At 40.7% G+C, this 20,996-nt stretch overlaps 1 protein-coding gene and 1 long non-coding RNA gene across 10 annotated transcripts in view; one reads left to right on the top strand and one right to left on the bottom strand.

Moving 5' to 3' along the window:
* Positions 1 to 1,146: 1,146 nt before the first annotated feature.
* LOC141373556 (uncharacterized) lies at positions 1,147 to 8,149 on the bottom strand. Its single transcript, XR_012379643.1, has 3 exons — positions 7,948 to 8,149; positions 5,889 to 6,010; positions 1,147 to 1,206 (listed from the first exon to the last, which is right to left on the bottom strand). It is a non-coding gene; the product is annotated as an uncharacterized lncRNA (long non-coding RNA).
* The window catches only part of ITSN2 (intersectin 2), a 137,823-nt gene continuing 124,921 nt past the window's right edge, over positions 8,095 to 20,996 (top strand). For 4 of the 9 annotated variants that reach the window (XM_073897047.1, XM_025867828.2, XM_073897045.1 and 1 more), the window contains exon 1: positions 8,340 to 8,564. The gene's annotated coding sequence lies outside the window, so the exon portion shown is untranslated. Of the gene's footprint in view, positions 8,220 to 8,339; positions 8,565 to 8,842; positions 9,040 to 20,996 lie in introns of those variants that run through there. The other 5 variants (XM_073897048.1, XM_073897043.1, XM_073897050.1 and 2 more) reach the window with 4 other exon arrangements.

The raw sequence follows: 20,996 nt of genomic DNA, 5'->3' as shown, positions 1-20,996 counted from the left end.
TATCAATAATTATTTTTATGCAGTAATTACAGTTCTGAGAAGTAATTATAAGGACGAATGCCAAAAGAAAAAAAATGGTATCTATGGAAACATTTATTGTGAAATGTTTTTTATATATGTTTAGGTGTTTAGAAAGGAAATGTAATTTATAATAACAAAAAATTAAAATCAGTCAATAACAGGAGAATCATTAATTATGGTACTTCATTTAATAGATAGTATGCGGGTTTTAAAGATAAATATGGAAAATATAGAAAGCATGCTATTATGGAAAAGTATTTATGACTTTACATTAAGTGAGGAAAAGCTGAAAATTATATTACATGATGAATATAGTCAAATAATGAGTATATATCTAAATGCACAAATCCTAGGAGGAAAATGAAAGAGGTTTGATTTTTTATTATGATGCAGCTGCATTATTTAGAATCTTACGTGTAATTCTGAACTTATTTAGAATTATTGAAATGTTTGGAAAATAAAAAGGAATAAAACAGCCCCTTTTTTCCCTGAAGAAAAAAGTGAATTTTAGAAAATAAAAACATTGCTGGATATGGGGAGGTTGGTCAACAACTTTCTTTTTTTTTTTTTTAAAGATTTGATTTATTTATTTATTTATTTATTTGAGAGAGAGAGAGAGAGAGCATGAGAGGGGGGAAGGTCAGAGGGAGAAGCAGACTCCCCGCTGAACAGGGAGCCCGATGTGGGACTCGATCCCGGGACTCCGGGATCATGACCTGAGCCGAAGGCAGTCGCTGAACCAACTGAGCCACCCAGGCGCCCAACAACTTTCTTATATACCAAAACGATGCTGGCATTTTCCAGACCACAGAATTGAAAATTCTTAGTGTTGTAACAAAAAGAACTTGAAATTATTTTTTAGAAAAAAATGAGATGGACAGATAAATGGATGCGTAACATTTACACAAAGATTTTCATTAATTACTTCTTGATGAAAATAAGATAAGAGGCAACCTCTTAAAGATGACCTACTCTGAAATCTTTTTAAATTTCTCATCTTACAAATGAGTAAATTGTAGGAAGAATTTCAAAGAGGGGTAAAAAACCTGTTGCTTCAAAATGTACTGTCTACAACATTGGGCAAAAGAAGCCAGACACAGATAGATACATATTGTATTTCATTTACATAAAATCTAGGAGCCGGCAAATTTATGATGTGTGTACTTTACCATCTGCAAGTTATACCTCAATAAAGAAGAAAAAAAATGTTCTGTAGTCAGATAAAATCATTTCACAGAATTGAAAATCAGACACAGACATTAAGCTTTTATTTTCCTTCAATTGCCTCTTTGGAATGTAAGGAAGCTTTTCTAAGTATTTCAAGTAATCCGACCTTACTGAATTACCTGGGGTCAATGTGGGTGGTCACGAACGGCAAGATGTTCATTTAATTAGTCAATATGGCTCACTCTGGCCAGACTGAGCATACATCTTTTTTTTTTTTTAAGATTTTATTTATTTATTTGAGAGAGAGAGAGAGAGAGCACCTGCATGAGAGGGAAAGGGGTCAGAGGGAGAAGCAGACTCTTCGCCAAGCCGGGAGCCCGATGCAGGACTCGATTCTGAGACTCCGGGATTCTGAGACTCCAGGATCATGACCTGAGCTGAGGCTGAGCCGCCCAGGCATCCTCTGAGCATACATCTTTAAGGTCACTGCAGCTATTCCTCTTCAAATGATCAGGTGGATTCTCTTTACTCTAAAGAGTTATGTTTTACATGAGAGACTCAAAGGAAAACAAGGAATAAGACCATGTAAGTCACATCCTGGAAATCCACCACCAACACAGAGAACAGGAATGCACTTGACATGAAGTTTGGACTGCAGGGGGAGAAATCATAGCTCTGGGAGCATCACACGGTGTGTCTGACTGCAGAGCAGAACTTGACCTACTATTTATTTGCATCTTCATATTTTGGGGAACTGTTCTTCCAAGATAAATTATTTTGGAAGTTCTTACTCATGTATATTTAATACACAGATAGAGAAATTACTGATGCTGTAACATAGTGAGAAGAAGTATTGTAGAGTAGAAAGAGAATGATCTTGAAGGTCACGAAAATAAGGATTCAAATTCTAGCTCTTCCACTTCCTAAATATGATTATGGAGAAATGGTCTAATTTCTCTCAACTATAGTTTCTTCACCTGTGAAGTGAGGTTTATAATACCTACCATGCACTGTTATCTTTCATTAGAGACTATATGTATATATATATGTATATGTATATGTATATGTGCCTGGCACACTCAGCAAACAATGGTGGTGGTGATTGTTAAAAATTCTCAGCTTTGGGCGCCTGGGTGGCTCAGATGGTTAGGCATTTGCCTTCAGCTCGGGTCATGATCCCAGAGTCCTGGGATCGAGCCACACATCGGGCTCCCTGCTCCAGGGAGCCTGCTTTTCCCTCTGCCTCTCTCTCTCTCTGTCTCTCATGAATAAATAAAAATCTTTATAAAAAAATAATAAAAATAAAAATAAAAATACTCAGCTTTTATGGCTGAGTGGCTTTGTTCAAATGCTGTACTTTTTTTGGACATTCAAACTTATTCATTTATTTAAAAAGGCAAAAACATCCACCTGTTGAAGAATGGCTTCTAAGGTTCAATTAATTTGCAAGCAAGCCTATTTTGTTCTTTCTTGCCCTCCTATGTGGTTCTACTGAATTAAACACTTTTTTAAAAAGACTTTATTTGTGTATTTGCCAGAGAGAGAGAGAAGCAAGGGGAATGGCAGGTAGAGGGAGAAGCAGGCTCCCCACTGAGCAAGGAGCCAGATGCAGGACTAGATCCCAGGATCCTGGGATCATGACCTGAGCTGAAGGCAGATGCCCAGCTGACTGAGCCACCCAGGCATCCATGAATTAAACACTTTTAAAATACAGGTACTTGAAAAAAGAAAAAGGCCCATTTATTGGATACATGTAACACAAAAGGAAAAGAAAGAAAGAAAGAAAGAAAGAAAGAAAGAAAGAAAGAGAAAGAAAGAAAAAGAAAGAAAGAAAGAAGGAAAGAAAGGAAGGAAGGAAGGAAGGAAGGAAGGAAGGAAGGAAGGAAGGAAGGAAGGAAAAGAAAGAAAGAGAGAGAAATGGCAAATAGCACCCAGCACCCAGTCCTAATTTCCATCTGAGTCCCAAAGCAGAGAATTCTGGTCTGGTCATTCTTCCGTAGGGTGGATGAGGATGGCGACCAAGCTGAGGTTGCTGACCCCATTTTGGGCAGTGATTCCATTGCTCTAATCTTTAGATGTTCATCTTGTTCTTGTGGGAAGTCAAGACAGGGCAAGTTTTAAGCGTATCATCTAAACAAGCAAAACGTGGCCTCCCATTTGCCCGGGGTCTTCCCCCCTGCGGTGCTTTGGCACCACAGCAAACACTGCAAAACCATCTCTCTCTCCTAGGACGGGGGGTGGGGGCCAGTTATCTTTCTTATATTTCATTGGCTTAGGATACTATCTTCCTTGGAAGAAGAAAATGGTAATTCTAGAAATAAAAATGTTTGTCCAGCTAGACAGGGCCAAGCAGTACAAAATTATCTGATCCATTGTGTATTTTAAACTAAAACATTGTTGCTATCTGAACCCAGAATAGCATAGCCTGTGTTTCTCTATTGAAAGGGGGGAAAGAAAACCGCAACAACCCCGCCTGGGAAAACTACCCACACAAGACTGAGGCCTGATTTTACCTCTTTCCTTTCATAGCGACCAAGGTTAGATGATCACAAACAGATCTTTACCCTGCTTCCCAGGATTGTTGTGAGGATTATAAATGGAATAACAAAATTACTCTGTCAAGTGCAAAATGCCACATAAATATTAGTTAGGTTATCACAAAAAGAGAACTGGAATCACTCCAAGATTGTGCTGGAGATGGCAGCAACGAACTGAAGAGACAGCTGGGCAAATACACCAGACAGGAAGGACGTCTGACTCCTGAATACAGGCTGGATTCCCTTTCGCTGAGCTACACCTGCCAGACTGGAAGTCCCTGGTGCTTCAGTCATGAATGGGCACGTCCTGTCCAGAGCTGCACGGCCTTGCCCCAGTCTGGCCCTTGGCTCCACCCTGCCGTGCTGGCCCAGAGCCAAGTCTGGGCTAACTTCCCCTCTAATATGCCTGGTACTACCTCTTCCGGTACCATCAGGCCTTAAGCCAGAGCCTCGAATTTTGCATGACACGAGTGGTCCAATAATGAGAATACTCCTTCCGGTGTGCTCGGGAATTATCCTTCCCTCCTCTTTCCCCTTAAATCGCTACTTTTTCATTTCTTCTCTGTGCCAGGGCTCCAGAATAGGATGCAGGAGGTTACGAAGCCAGTGACAGGGTGAAGGAACTAATTAGGCCCATTAACCACGTCTCTGAACTGGGCCTCAGCTGCTTCCACTAGTGCTAATTCCTCGCTAACTCCTTGTTTCCAGTAGCTAAAACGTAATAAGGTAATAACTATTTGCTGAATGAAAACAAATATCAAATTAATGAATCAGCAAATACACACCAGATGAAGCCCTAGGCCTTTTCCCGGACCCTGACTTCCCCTATCCCTGACCTGCTCTTCACTTGCTCTTATGGTCAAATACTAGGGCAGTCTCAGCTTGGTTTCCCAGATTGACTTTAACTTTAGTTCTTTCTGCACAAAGGATGACTGTCAGCACATCTGTTCTTTTGTGTGAGTTTTGAAAGAAGAAAAGAAACTAAAAAAGGACGAACCTCACTTTCCATCTATTTCTCAGAAGGAAGAGAATAATTCTGACAGTGTGTGTGTGTGTGTGTGTGTGTGTGTGTGTGTGTGTGTGTGTTTAGGAGTGGTACAGAGATATTGTGAGGGTTTTGTTTTGTTTTGTTTTCCCTACAGAATAAAGAGACTCCCTGGCTAAAAAGCACAGTTGCTAACAATAGAGGCATATTAACTCCCACCAAATATAGAAGGTAAAAGGAGAACAGCTTTAGATTCCCACTGCTCACTATTCCTATCTTCAGATGCCCTGAGGATCGGAAGGGTAGAGCCAGGTTTTTCTGGTGTTCAATGGTGGTTCAACACTGCTATATCTATATGAACACCAGATGATATCAAACAATCAAATATACGTGTAACTGGAATGCCAGAAGGAGATAAGAGAGAGAATGGGGCAGAAAAATGTATTTGAAGAAATAATATCTAAGACTTTTCTTGATTTGATGAAAGACAGAAATTTGCAGATACAAGATTGTAAATAAACACTACACAGAATAAACACCAAAAAAGACATACTGGTGCACATCAGAGTCAAATTATTGAAAGCCAAGGATAAAAAGCAAATCTTGAAAGCAGCAAGAGAAAATGACATATTACATAGAGGAGAAAATGATCTGGTCAACAGCTGACTTTTTCAGTGGAAACCATGAAGGCCAGAAGACAATGGGAAAACATCTCTAAAATGCCAAAAGAAAAAAACTCCGTCAATCCAGAAGTCTATATTCAGGGGATATGTAATTCAAGTATGAAAATAAAATAACATGTTCAGATAAAACTAAGAGGACTTGTAGCCAACAGACCTGCACAACAAGAAACAATAAAAGAAGTTCTGGGCGCCTGGGTGGCTCAGTTGGTTAAGCGACTGCCTTTGGCTCAGGTCATGATCCTGGAGTCCTGGGATCGAGTCCCACATCGGGCTCCCTGCTCAGCAGGGAGTCTGCTTCTCCCTCTCACCCTCTTCCCTCTCGTGCTCTCTCTCAAATAAATAAATAAAATCTTAAAAGAAAAAAGAAACAATAAAAGAAGTTCTAAATTATTTGTTTATCACATTGTCTTGGAAATTTATTACTAGTAGAGGCATTGCATATGAGCTTCAGTTTCTCACAGCCTTCCTTTTCTATAGGATAGATAATATATTTACCTGATGGGATGCTTAGAGTCTGGAATTGCTTCTTTTCTCTTTTCTAGCCTCTTCCCACAACTGTGGGTTTGTTTTGAGGGTAGACTGGGTAGGAATGGGGTTAAGGATGGAATCCTTGAAATCTAACAGAAAGAGAAATTGATATAACATAACATATATATGGCTGGGGTGCAGAGAATCAGGGCAGGTAAGAAAAACAGACTGAGATTAAATGCTCCCCTGGGAAAAGCTAGGTTACTAGGAATAGGCCTGAGAATCTATCCTAAATTGTGGAAGAACCTGGGGAAGAAAAATCTAGGTAATCTACCTAGTCCCTTCCCTGACCTGTATGCCTTCTGACCCTACAATAACTCCTAATCTTCTTTAGATTTGACAGGAATGTCTCTATGTCTTACGTAGGACTTAGTTCCTTCACGTATCTGATCACCAGTCAGTGTTGGAGGTAAATAAGAGATAGTGGGATTTGGGAAATACCAAGGAGAGAAATTACAGATACAGTTCCAAGGTATGCTCTGTGACTAGAAGAAGACATCAGAGAAGTAGGATGGTGTCTGTATCATCTATGTAAATCATAAATGCTGAGTGAGTAGGATAGGGCAGACAAACTGGCCTCAGAGTTCCTTCTGGAACCCTGAGATATAATGTTTTAGCAGCTAGGATACTACAGGCTCCCAGTTGTATACAGGATGCCAATTTCCATGAGAGGTTGCTAAATTTTTGGTTTATTTTAGGGAGATGTTTAAAATGTGGTGGTTTTTTTTTTCCCTTTTTTTGTTTATAAATATTCCTTTTAACAAACTTAATTTTTGTTCTGCCTTGGATTTGGCACCTCCTTCAGAAAGAAAGGGGACTCAGGGTGAATTTTACCAGGTCCAGAACCCAGAAACACAAATGACATTAACCAAATGGTGAGAGGGAAATGGAGACTAGCTATCTGCCTATCAGGAATAAAAAAAAACAGGTTTTGCCCTAGCCCAAGTCTCTGCAGCATTATGCTGAGAAGGATTCAGAGGCTTAGAAAGGGGCTTGAATATGGGCTTTGAAAGGAAGTACCACCATTAATTGGTGATGTCTGCCTGGGAATGAGACCATGCGGTCAAGAGTGCTGTTCTTGGCTTGGGTGGTTTGTTTGCAGATTGACTGGTCCCCAGGAGATAAGGGGCTTCCTAGCCTAACACAAAGGAGTCCAGCCTCACTGTGTCACGGAAGCACAGAACCTGTCTGTCAGGTCTTGGTCAGGTCCTCATCGAAGAGTTAAGAAAAACACTTGAGTGTGAGAGCGGGAAAAGCCTGTTTATCATCACCGATATTTGCTAAGTTCCTCACATGGGTTGGTTGGCCAGTTCAGACGGGCCTAAGGTTTGGGCCCATCCCTCTAGAGCCAGCCTTGCTAACCTCTCCTGCCCTAAGTAACGAAGGAAGCCATGGGATCATTTGATCTGCACAGATTTCTCCTTTGCCAACATAAGTCAGGGGGCTCTGAGTTTTGTACAAGGGACTAGCCCCCACTCTGCCTCTAAAGGCCAACAGAAATATTGGGTCTTGTAACCCCATTTTGTTATACTTAGAAGGAACCATGATTCTGCCTCCAAACCCAACTAACAGAAACCCTTTCTCTAGAACGAGTGCTGTGTCAAGGGCAAGGGGTATAGGGTGGTCACTTGAGTTGCAGTCCGGCGTTTCGTGCGGAGACCCGGGGCAGGAAGTGTGGAGGAAAAAGAGATACTCTGATCCTGTCCGGTGGCTGTAGGGTGGGGAAGAAGGTTTAGCTTCTGCAGACCACGTGGTGGAACTTGGGCAGAGATCAACGTCTTATTGCTCGTGAGAGTTTGTGGGGTAGTTGCTCTCCCGAGTGGAGGCGGGTGGGGAGGTCCCTACCTTGTTGGCCTTTTTTATGTGGTGGAGAGGCGAGTGAGGAAGACTGAATGGATGACCCTTGGGTATGGTTAGTCTTTCTGGGGACTGTACCAGACCCATCAACAAGACTGAGAATGACCTCCTTCTCCTGCCTCAGATCCCCTTCCCAGGAGAAGCCCAGCTCTCACCTCTGCGAACTAACCTTAGAGCGAGAGAGCGCTCCGGAGAGAGCCCCATGTGGGGTGCAACAGGCATGTGTCCGACACGGCTAGGCCTTCCCCGAAACTTTGGGGGCTCTGCAGGGGCAGGAAACGCACCACCCAACCTCAACATGTCACCTCGGGGAGGAGGAGCCAGGTGGGCCGTCGCTGCTCCAGAAAAGGGCTGCCGGGACCGGGGCTTCAGGGCCTCCCCGAGGGGAGAGCGGGGCACTGGCACTAGGCCCGCGGGGTCCGGTGCCCCGGGATTCCGGGGGTAAGGAGCCGCGCCCGGGCTAAGCTTGGGTTCCCGAGGGTGGGGGAGTCGGTGCCGGCCGCGGGCGGGCGGGCCGTCAGCTGCCCGGCCCGTCGCCTGCCTCCCCGCCCCCCGGCTTCCTGCGGAGGCCGCGGCCGCCATGTTGTTGTGGGGCTGAGGCGGCGCCGTGGAGCCCGAGCTACCGTGACAGGCTGCGCAACAGGTTCGCTGTCGGCGGCCTGGGGACGAGCCGAGCGGCGGCGGCGGCCGAGCAGGATCTCTCGGCGTCCGCCCGCGGTCGCGCTGCCGGTGCCGAGGAGCGCGGGGTCGCGCTGTGACGTGCGGGAGGCGCGGCGGGGGCGCCAGGTGGGTGAAGCGGCCGGCGGGGGCCGCGCTAGGGCGCGGGGCAGGTGCGGGCGCCGGCGCGCTCGCCGCGGGGGAGGCTCGGCGGGCCCGGCTGGGAGGCGGCTGCGCGTCCCGGCCGCCGCGGGCGAGCCCTCGGGAGCCGGAGCTAGGCCCCTGGCGGGCTTGGCGGCGCCGGGCGGAAACCTCCGGCCCCGGTTCCAGCCCCCGCGGCGGGGCCGGGGGAGGGGGGGGGGACGCCGAGGGGCCGGGGCCGAGCCGCCCCTTCCCGTGCGGCCGAGCCCCGGCCCCCAGACCCCAGCCCTCGGCCTCTCCTGGCAGGTGGCGGACGCCGCTGAGGGCCGGGGGCGGCGTGGCCCCTCGTTTTCGCTGTGCCGGCAGAAGAGGGCCCTTAGGGGCACCCGCACGCTTCCTCGGGGACCCCCTTTTTTTTCCGCCTAGTTGGCTTTCTTTGGTAATGGATGGTGCGGAGTGTCAGGTGAGCCGCATCCCGGTGCGTCAAAGTAGTCCGAGTCACGAGCGGCCAGTGGGCGGATGCTTGGCGTCCACCGCTCGCATTAAACCAAAGTGGGGAAGTGTTACCGTTTGACTCTAGCGTTATTGACTTACAGGGTATACAGGAAGCACGGAGAGATGTAATCACTCAGGCCAGAATAAAGTTTATTGCTTATTATTATTATTATTTTAAAGACGCCTGCTTGTGGTAGTGAATGGGTAAACAGAGGCTGAAACTGCAGATGGTTTTGCAGCCTGTAAAAAGATGCTGTATTTGGGTGATTAATCATGTGCTTTGTCGTTGAATGATTGCCGATGGCAAGTATGCTTCGTTTGAGACTTGAATTAATTATGAATTAAGAATATGATAGAGTCAACCAGTTTATTTTAGGAATTAAGGTTAACACAAAATGATCGCTTTATTAAATGCTCTAGTTTGTTTTTACTAGAGTTTACTTGCTTACCCAGAGATAGGCAAGGTGTGACTTGAAATTTTGTGTTGTTTTAGTCAGCTTAATTTAGGTGGCACAGACTGTAGGTTAAGCTTCTTAAGCCTCTTAAAATTAATTGCCTCTTTCCCTGTACTTGTTTGCTATATTGTAAGTGATAAAACCTAAACGCAGTCTGGAAACATCATGTAAAACCTTTACATAAATTAATAATAATGTCCCTCAAATTTTAAAGGTAGTAGCAACTCTGATGTGCATACCTTGAGGTTTCTTTGATTGTGCCTGACATTCTCTAGTAATTTCTCTCTCCCACCGCCCAGCTTTATTGAGATATGATTGACATATATCTCCCGTAAATTCAGAAGTGTAGAAGGTGGAAGTTTTTAAAAGCTTAATTTAAAAACAATTTCATATTTTTCAAAGACGTGGAAAAATGTGCATTGCTGCTATTTTAATGTAATATTAATAAGCAGCAGAAAAGCTTGTGTTTTTTAATGCTCTAATGCATTTATTCCCTCTGCTCACGCTTATAATGAAAGGTAGAATGGTCTGAAAAAACTTGACCTATACTGAATTATTGAGCAGGAAATTACTATTGTTCTCAACAGATCTCAAGGCTAAAATCCCAGTCTCTCCTGAATACGGGGAAATGTGTTAGGCATGTTCTGGGATTGTGATTATAGTTATAAAAAACTTGTATTTTTGAAAAAAAAAAACAGCATAAGGAACCTCTCAATACCCATCACCCACACTTAGGAGCTGTCAGGATTTTCTTTATCCATCTCTTTTTCTTCCTTATCTTTATTTTTTAGTCATTTCACCCTACATACTTAACACATCTTTTTTTTTTAAGTGGATTTTTTTCCCATAACCTTAAGATTTTTATTTTTAATGTATCTTTAATACAGAGTTTCACAAATTTCCATCTTTCTAGTAAGACAAAAAACATTTATTGGCCATCTCCTTCAACTACTTTCCTCAATATTAAAATATATTTACTGTGGCTATAATTTATTGAGCACTTAGTACATCCTAGGCCATATGCTGTTTTGCATAATCATTTAAAGCTCACAAAGACCATAGAGTAGTACTTTTTCTTCTGTCAAATGGATGAGTGAAATGCTAACCTGGAGGTTAATTGACTACTCTCCCGTCTCTGAGCTAGTAAGTACAAGAGCCAGGCTTCAAACCAAGATCCTTCTAACTTTAGCACCTGTGCCTTTATCACTCCTCTTAGTTCAGGGGGGAAAAAAAAGTTATTTGGGCATTCAGTAAATATTTGTTGTATAAGTAAATGAATGGAAATACATGTTAGTCCACTGATAACTAGCATTTTTTATACTATATTTACTTGTAAAGCACTTTATGAACAAGTTCCAGAAATTATTCAAAATAAACTAATTATATTGCTAAATTATATCACTAAAACTTATATTACTAAAAATGGGGTATATTTATTCTATCAGTATATTTGCTTCTCTTTCTTTCTTTCCTTTTTTTTTTTTTTTTTGATTCTGATCTTTCCAGTACCTTATTTATGGAAAAATTTTTGTGGAGTAACTATTTTTGAAGAAAGACTAAGAAAAGGCAGACTTTTTTGGTGTACTAATTGTTAAAGGCAGGATTCCAAGTGTGAGGTAGAGAAATAAGAATGTTTAGAATTAACTCTGTAAATGAATAGATCTAAAGATGAAGGTGCATCAGAAATGCTGTTTTTTTCTTGAGTTCATTTTTTACTTCGTACCCTTCTGTAACGACAGAGCACAGCAACTGATGACAGAGAACAGCCACTGATGTTAGAGTCCTGGTGGGTAGACTGTATATTTGTAGGTATTCTCTGAGAAGGAGGAACTGAACTGGTCTTAAAGGATCTTAAGGCAAAGAGGAAGTGGGGGAGGAGGGGAGGAAGCTGAGCAAAAATAGGGCAGTGAATGCATCAAGAAATAAGGTATTTATACAACTCTAAGAGGGCAGCATATTTCATTTGCAAATGTATAGTATTATTTTGAGAGATTCACTTAAAAAATCATTTCACAGCTCTATCAGGATGCTGAATGATTTAGTTACTTGTGAAGCTATTCAGCAGTGGTTATGGGAGATATTTAGGGATCTATTACCAGACGGTAGACATTTAACTTGTCTCATTTAAGCAACTGTCTTATGTCTTCTAGATTATTTTCTTCGCTAATGCATATTCATTCTAGAAAAAGTATATGTGGTTAATAAAAATTTCTTATTTTCATTGTAACCATAGTAGATAAGATAGAGGCTTTCAAGTTAAACCTCCTGCTCCTAACTCTAACACTAAATAGCTGTATGACCTTGAGCAACTGATTTTAATTCTCTGAGCTTCTGTTTCTCATCTATAAAATGTATCTATCTCATAGTGTTGTCCTACGTGATTTAAAGTGCTTAGCACAGTGACTACTGCTTAGTATGAGTATTCAATAAATGTTACCATTATTCCAACTAGTCAGTGAGAAATTTCAAACTAGTTTAATGCTTTTTTGTGGGGGAGGGGGGTCTTTTTACCTAGTGATTGGAAAAAAAATTCACTTTTTTGCCTCTTAATTTTTAATCTTATCATCAAAACAATCCATATAAGAGGTCTGGAAAATAGAAGAACTGATCCACAATCCCGTCTCCCCCTAAAGAATCTGTCTTTTTAGTCCTCTTAATTTGGATGGGCCAGGGGTGGGGGTGGGTGGGTGCGGAATATAGCCTACAGAAAGAAAAAAGAAGTCTATATATCTGCAAAAGAAACTACTGCTTTGGATTATCACTTCCAAGTTTTTGAATCCAGCTGCTTAAATAACTTGTACTTTTCAGTGTGAAGAGCACTTGGCTGGTATGAGGCAAGACAGGGGGAAAGAATGGTCAAGAATGGTGGGCCATGTCAAACTAGAGTCCATGGAGATAAACCCCAGCAGGGTTTACTCTGACAGTTAGGAGGACACTGCTAACTATAGCATTATCATTTTCTTTTTGCTTAAACACATTGGTGTAGGTATTTGGACACTTTTCATCACCCTACTGCTCTTCCTTCACACTTAAGATTGAGTGCCTAAATATAAGAAGTAGGTCAGGTTAATAAATTTCACAGCATAAGTAGCATTTGGTGATTTTACTTTTTAGTGAGCATGAAACACATTTTGGTGAATATAAGTGAGAACTTCAAGATTAACGAAATTTGCAGAGAATGATGTGAACTGAGATGCATGTGTAACACTTCCTAACATTGTGGTAAATCCTGGAAACTTGAATGGTAGAACAGAAGCTATGGTTTATTTTCCATTTACCTTCTCCTCACTAGGGGCATTTTAGGCTTTCCCTCTGCCAAAGTTCCAGTGACCTTCCAGCTTATAAATTGATTTTGTCTTGCTGCAGAAACATCCCATATTAAAAGGCTTTCCCTGTCCACTTCTCCTTTCTTCTGGTGTCTGGTCCTCATTCAGTGATTCTGACTTGGAGTTTTTGGCTCCTTCAGGATCCAGGGTTCCAGTGGGTCCAGAGAGCTGAGTCACTTGTATGATTGAGATGTCAAGAACCATTTAGATACAGATAATCCAAAACTTTTTCTGAACATTACTGTCTAGTACCTGGGTTTTATAGTCTTTGTAGAATGGTGGTATTCTCATCTTGAAAAAGTACATGCTGCAGCTCCCTCTTAAACACATTTTTGCTTTCCTCATCAGATTGATTTTACCTCATCTTTGTCTTTCTAGGGGCTTCGATGGAAAAAAAAAAAGCCCCCTCCCCACTGTTTTCTGTCATCTGATTTAACTTTTTTATTATCAACAAACATTTTTCATCTTTAAAGAATTAAACCCAACAAAAGTTACTTATAAATCATGGTACCAAATTAAATCTTTTAACAACTATTGAGTGCCTTCATGCCAGAAACTGGTCCAAGCAATGAGCATATAAGCAGTAAACAAAATCCACGAAAATTCCTGCCCTTGTGCTGCTTACATTCAGGAGGGAGAAGGAGAGACAAAACGTTTAGAAGTTAATTTGCTAGGGCTATGGAGAAAAGTTAGGTAGGAAATGGGGGTAGGGAATGTGTGGACAGTTGGGTGGGGGGTAATTGAGAGAAGTAAATTTGCCTTATGTGAAGTTAGTTATTACTAAGGAATTCAAGATTTGGGAAAGGATTATTCTGTGCGTTTTATGAGTAAACGTAGTATTTCACATCATTGTATTTAAAATAAATGTCCATCCTTTCAGTATTACTATTGGGTTTGCCCCCAGCACACCTCTGAATATTTCTGTTTTCTAGTAATTTAAGCCAGAACAACAAATCTCAGGCACAGCAGGAGTCTAGAGCAGAGATTTGTCAAATGGTTTAGAATAGATACCTTAATTGTTTTTAAATCCTGTAGGCTTTTTGTTTATACCATTTTTATGAGTACTATATGTTCTTTTGGAAAATTGGAAAGCAACAGGGAAATTGAAAGAAGAAAATAATAGTCACTAATAATCATATTACCCAGAGAAATGGTCAGTATTAATATCTTGGTAGATCTCCTTCTAGAAATTTTTCTTTGCAAAAAATGGAATTATATATTCTGTGTAACCTGCTTTTTTAGCTTACTAGCATTTATCAAAAACATGGTTCTGTTTTATTGTATATTTATGTACAGTGTAATTTTATTGGCTCAATTATATTGCCTTGCTACCACAGAACATTCATAAGGTCTAATATGAACTGAGCATTCACTGTATTCTAGTTTTGAGAAACTTTATGTATTTTTACTCATTTAGTTTTCAGCCTCTCTTTGAGAACTGTTCTATTATCATTTACTTTTCAGTTGAGAAGATTGAACAAGGACAGGTGTAGTAATTTTCCCAAGATCCCATAGCTGATAAGTGGTAGACAGAGGATGTGAACTTAGTCTGGCTCTGTATCCTGGGCACATATTCGTTCTGTAGCATTAAAGTATTTTGTAATTATTTTTTTAATTTTAAATTGTGCCATAGTTAACATCTTTATAACTCTATGTGCATCTATGAGTGTAAACTTACTGCCAGCTTGTCTTCTAGAAAAACTTTTCAGTACCAAAGTGTTCTCCTACCAGTGAAACCAGTCCTATTTCCCACATCCTCAGAAACATTGCCTTTTTTTTTTAATCTGCTAATTTGATAAAGACCACCTTATTTTTCTTTATTATTGAAGTTATACTTTTAAAGATTTTTTTCTTTGAAAAATATTTATCTCTGCCCTTTCTCACTTCTTTGGCATTTTCATCTCTTAGTTGTTTCTAAGGATTCTTTATATTTTAAGAATAGTAACTCTTTGCCTTATAGGTATAATTTTTCCCAAGTTAGTTTCTTTGTTTTTAGATTTTTATCAATGATGAAAGCTAGAATTTATATAGTACTTCCCATATGTAGCATTAATCTAGCTCATTACATTTATTCCCTCATTTAATTTTTACAGCGTTCCTATGGGGTAAGTGCTATTATTAGTCCCATTTACAAAGTCCTCTGACATTGTCTTTTAATTCTTTTTTTTTTAAGATTTTATTCATTTATTTTATTTGAGAGCGAGAAAGAGAGAGAGAGCATGAGGGGGGGAGGGTCAAAGGGAGAAGCAGACTCCCTGCTGAGCAGGGAGCCCGATGCAGGACTCGATCCCGGGACTCCAGGATCATGACCTGAGCCGAAGGCAATCGCTTAACCAACTGAGCCACCCAGGCGCCCTGTCTTTTAATTCTTAAACAGCTTTTTCCTCTGTGTCTTTGCCTATTTCTATTCCCAAGTCCTAAAAATCTCTTTTTCTAGCCTACTGGGTGATGCTTATTGACCAGGTGTTCATTACTCAGTTGAGGAGTCATTTCTCCCGGGATTGCTTATCTAACAACTTTCTAGTTCTCTAAGGCAAAGTTAGGTGCCAGTCTTCTGTCCTCTATACCTATAGCACCTATACGAAATTCTTAAGTTTTGGGCTTTTTCCTCTTCTATATTCCCTGCTCTTATACATCTTATCCAGGTGTTACATTTCTGATGACTTTGCAGATATTTGTCAATTTGATTTAAAGGTACTCAGGATGATTATGGTTTTATCAAGAAGGGAATCCACCTCCCAGGTATATAAAATAGAGAAACTTACACCGAGGAAGTAACAATGGAACTGGGCTTAGAAGGTCAGTTGCGGTGGGGGGCGGGGGGGGTGGGGGAGAAGGGACCTAGAGACAAACTGAATGAAAACAGACTTGGAAATTTCCCATTTGGAGAATAGCAAGTTACCCAGAGTGACTTTGAGGATTATTAACCTTGCCTCTGGGAAAGCCTGAGGAAAAAAAATCCCTCTTTCAGCCCAGTATACCTCTTTTGGTGTTCAGAATTTTTGAATCTTCCTTCTAGATCTCTTCGTTCTAGCTCAGTTTCTCTTCAAACTTCCCCCTTTTTTCCAGTGTAATGGGGGAAGTTGGAGGGTCCTGATGTAATCCTGGTAAGGTTTTGAAATGCCCTGGGAAGTTTGGTGGACTGGTGGGGTAGGCCCGCTGGTAGCCTCTGCTAGAAGTCAGAGCCTCAAGGGAGAGAACTGTGAAGCTGTTGTCTTTGGAGACTTGCAGTTCTAGTCACACTTCTCCCTGGCTGTTGGTGCATCAGATGGATCTCAGTTCCTTTTCTCTCCAGCATTCATTACATTTCTGTTCTAATTTTGTTAAGAGACATTTTTCTCTAAATTTACTAGTTTAATTTTGAGGTATACAGACTGCTGGGCTCTTGAGTTTTATTAACAATATAACTTGTCTGTCATTTAATATAAATATTTTTCCAAATCCTTTTCCTCTTTCAATTTAACTTTATTTCTCATTATGTAACATATTTATTTTAAAAATAATACATGCTTAGAGCTACCATACGATCCAGCAATTGCACTACTGGGTATTTACCCCAAAGATACAAATGTAGGGATCCGAAGGGGTACATGCACCCCAGTGTTTATAGCAGCAATGTCCACAATAGCCAAACTGTGGAAAGAGCCAAGATGTCCATCAACAGATGAATGGATAAAGAAGATGTGGTATATATACACAATGGAATATTATGCAGCCATAAAAAGGAATGAGATCTTGCCATTTGCAACGACGTGGATGGAACTGGAGGGTGTTATGCTGAGTGAAATAAATCAATCAGAGAAAGACATGTATCATATGACCTCACTGATATGAGGAATTCTTAATCTCAGGAAACAAACTGAGGGTTGCTGGAGCGGTGGGGGGTGGGAGGGATGGGGTGGCTGGGTGATAGACATTGGGGAGGGTATGTGCTATGGTGAGTGCTGTGAATTGTGCAAGACTTGAATCACAGATCTGTACCTCTGAAACAAATAATGCAATATATGTTACGAAAAAAAAAGATAGCAAGAGGGGAAGAATGAAGGGGAGTTAGTCGGAGGGGGAGATGAACCATGAGAGACGATGGACTCTGAAAAACAAACTGAGGGTTCTAGAGGGGAGGGGGGGTGGGGGGTTGGGTTAGCCTGGTGATGGGTATCAAAGAGGGCACGTTCTGCATGGAGCACTGGGTGTTATGCACAAACAATGAATCATGGAACACTACATCAAAAACTAATGATGTATGGTGATCAACATAACAATAAAAAAATTAAAAAAAGAATGGGTGCGGGGGTGAGGGGGTGGGGAGGTGGTGCCTGGGTGGCTTAGTTGTTAAGCCCCTGCCTTCGGTCCCTAGCCCATTTCTCTCTTTACCTGCCGCTCCCCCTACTTGTGTGTGCTAGCTCTTTCTCTCTGTCAAATAAAGTCCTAAAAAAAAAGAATGGGTGCAGAAAAAAAAAAATTAAAAAAATAAATAAAAATAATACATGCTGATTAAAGAAACTTTGTAAAATAGGGGGAAAAAGGAGAAAAAGTGTCATTCCAAGTCCAACAACCAATAACAACCACATTTTGGTGTCTCCTACGCATCCTATCTTTCTTTTTTGTTGTATTTACATATATATTGTGCGTGTTTTATAATACAACATGGTAGTTAAGAATAACATGGCTTTTGGGGCACCTGGGTGGCTCAGTCATTAAGCATCTGTCTTCGGCTCAGGTCATGATCCCATGAGGTCCCTGCTCGGCGGGAAGCCTGTTTCTCCCTCTCCCACTCCCCCTGCTTGTGTTCCCTTGCTCACTGACTCTCTCTCTGTCAAATAAATAAAATCTTTAAAAAAAAATAACATGGCTTTTGCCCAGTGGAGTTTTAGTTTGAGCTTGGCTTTTTTTTTTATTAGCTTTGTGAGAGTAACAGTCTCACTAAGCCTTGGTTTACCCTTCCTTAAAAAATGGAGATTTCATAATAATACCCTTAGAGTTGTCAGGAGGATGAAGAGATAATATATGTTTAGTGTGGTCATCTCATAATAAATTCTTTATAAATGTAACAATAATAATCAGGCCTGTCTTTTGGTTAGGTTAGCTGGGGCTGCTGCCTGGGTTATGCCTGGAGGGAAGGGGGCATGTCTGAGGCATTGTACTTTTCTTTTCTTTAAAGATTTTATTTATTTGACAGAGACACAGCAAGAGAGGGAACACAAGCAGGGGGAGTGGGAGAGGGAGAAGCAGGCTTCCTGCTGAGCAAGGAGACTGATGCGGGGCTCGATCCCAGGACCCTGGGATCATGACCTGAGCCCAAGGCAGACCCTTAACGACTGAGCCACCCAGGCTCCCCTGTACCTTTTTCTGAAACAAAATTCAGTTTCAAAATTTTTTTTAACATTCTCAAGAGACCTATGAAATTGTTTACAATGAGGCCTTCTTCAGAATGTAATTTATCTTGGGCCAACCCTGCAGTTGGTGGCTGGCCCTGAGGGTCAGACCCTTCTAGGATGGCCCTGTTATAATGATGTCAGTGATAACATGTGAAGACCTAAGTGTCAGACCTGGAATTTTCTAAGTATTCAGTGATTGTTAGCTGCTATTATTATTTTCATAATGATACACATTTATGTCATAAATTATAAGAACGTAACCAGTTTCCATGTTATTACGTGGTTTAGCCGACTTTGTGTTTTTAAAAGTAGATTTATAGAGATGTAATTTAGATACCATTATGAATTTGATATTTGATTTAAGTAGCAGCCTGAGACTTAGTTCAGTGTATTCCCCCTTGTTGAGCACTCATGTTACTTCCAGTTTTTTCTTTCTATAATAACTATTCATTGCGTGAATATCTTCACATTTCCTCCATTTATCATTATTTTCTTATGACAGATTCCCAGAAGTGAAATTGTTGGCTTATTGGATCTGAACATTGGTAGGGTTCTTGCTGTATGTTCTCAAATTGTCTTCTGAAGAGCAATACCAGTTTGCATTCCCATGAGTTATGTCTGCAGCACTCAACTCCCCTCACCTTTGCTAGACCTGAGTATTAGTCAAGGTTTTTTGTTGTTGTTTAAATTTTAGTTAACATACATACAGTCAATATTGGTTTCAGGAGTAGGATTCAGTGCTTCATCACTTACATAAAACACCCAGTGCTTACCACAACAAGTGCCCTTCTTAATACCCATCACCCATCTAGCCCATCCCCCACCCACCTCCCTCCATCAGCCCTCAGTTTGTTCTCTCATGGCAGTGTGGGTTGCCTGAATGGCTCATTCATTGAGCATCTCCTTGAGTGTCTTACTGAGCGTCTGCCTTCTGCTCAGGTTGTGATCTCGGGGTCATGGGATGGAATCCTGTGTCAGGCTCCTTGCTTGTTGGGGAGTTGGCTTCTCCTACTCCCTCTGCCTGTCCGCCTCCCCCTCATGCTCTCTCTCAGATAAATAAAAATCTAAAAAAAAAAAAATCACTTATGGCTTATTTCTCTCTCCTTTTCCCCCTTCCCATATATTGATCTGTTTTCTTTCTTAAATTCCACATATGAGTGAGATCATGTGATATTTGTCTTTCTCTGACTGACTTATTTCACTTAGCATAATACGCTAGGCTAGCTCCCTTCTCCTTGTTGCAAATTAGCCAAGGTTTTTGTTTTGTTTTCTAAATAAGTTTTTCCGGAGAAACAAAACTTCATTTGCATTTCCTTGATTTTTCATGATGTTAACATTTATTACCCAGTTTCATTTCCCCTTTGGAAAACTATTTTAGGTCTTAGTGTTTTCATTATCTATTTTAGTAGTTCTCTGTACATTAAAAATATTGACTATCATATTTGTTTTGGTTTTTCCCCATTTACCTTTAAATTTTGTTTTCAACAAATGTTTAAAATATTTATATAGATGAATCTTAAATTTTCCCTTTGGGTTTTCTTGAGTGACTTTAGAACTTAGTTATTTTTTTTCAGAGAGGTGATATTTTACTTGAAGGTGAAGCATCTGTCTGAATGTTTTCCCTCTCTACTTCTTATTCAAGGCAAGTAAATAGTTTTGTTTCAGTATTTAGTCCTGATAGGAGACTGAAGCCTACAGACCAAGTAGCCGGCTCTCCCTACCTTCCCCTTACAGCGGTGCAGGCTGAGTCAGAAGCTATTCTTAGGTGTTTTTTTTTCCCCCCTTTGTGTGGGTGAATTGTCGTGTTCAGAGTTGTTGATTAGTTCTTCTAAAACTGATTTAATATAAATTTGCAGTATTATTGGAGTGGTAATGACTTCAGTATTAGTTTACCATTTCTGTTCTTTTATACTTGCTGGGTATATTGGTTGATTCTTTGTAGGCTAAACTTAACATTTATAAAAGGTCAAACATAATTTATATTTAAACATCTTAAACTGAAGATGCTAAGTTGCAGAACTAGAACTATTAACTAAGTTTGTATAGGAAAGTTATCTTTGAAGCTTTTAAGTCTCAACATATTTTGTGTATTTGAACCCTAAGCCTTTAGATAGAAATAATAGTAACCCTTTTCTCAGATATTAAATAAAGTGAGAAAAATATGTCCTTATCAGTAATTGCTACAACTTTAGTTTGTTGTTGTCACTTCAGTGAAATCAAGATAACTATTGTGTTAAAAATAATGTTGAAATGATAGTGGTAATAGCCATCATTTCTGAGCACCTTCTATGTGCCAGGTGCTTTACAGACATTATATCTAAGCCTTAAAACAACCTGGCATTTAGGTACAATTATCCACACTTACAGGTTAGGAAGTTGAAGCTATATCATGTGGAGTCCACAAAGCTAAGGAGTAACTGTGCTGGGATTTAAACACAAGTTGGTTGACATATTTTCAGAGTTCAGGTTATCAGCCTTCTTGTCCTCATTGCAGTTGAAAGAATGCTAACCTCCAAGAGTCAAAGTATATGTGTTTCTTAAAGGATATTTTAGTGCCAGTCACATGGCTGATTTCTGGACACTAGGTATATGAAGATGAAGAGACATTCATAGGTGTTCACAGTGTCATGGAGGTGGTTTGCATGAAAATAAAAGTTAATGATACTGGGAGTATGTAGTTTATGGAGATATATACAAGATCAAACGGGAATGTGGCAAAGGAAGCTTTTGTAAGCGGAAGTGTCACTGAGGAGGTAGGTAGTTCCA

The sequence above is a fragment of the Callorhinus ursinus genome, unplaced genomic scaffold (assembly GCF_003265705.2).
Source record: "Callorhinus ursinus isolate GAN/ISIS: 27379988/994484 unplaced genomic scaffold, GSC_fseal_2.0 scaffold10, whole genome shotgun sequence".
Lineage (NCBI taxonomy): Eukaryota > Metazoa > Chordata > Mammalia > Carnivora > Otariidae > Callorhinus > Callorhinus ursinus.
This window is presented reverse-complemented; position numbering and strand designations above follow the sequence as displayed.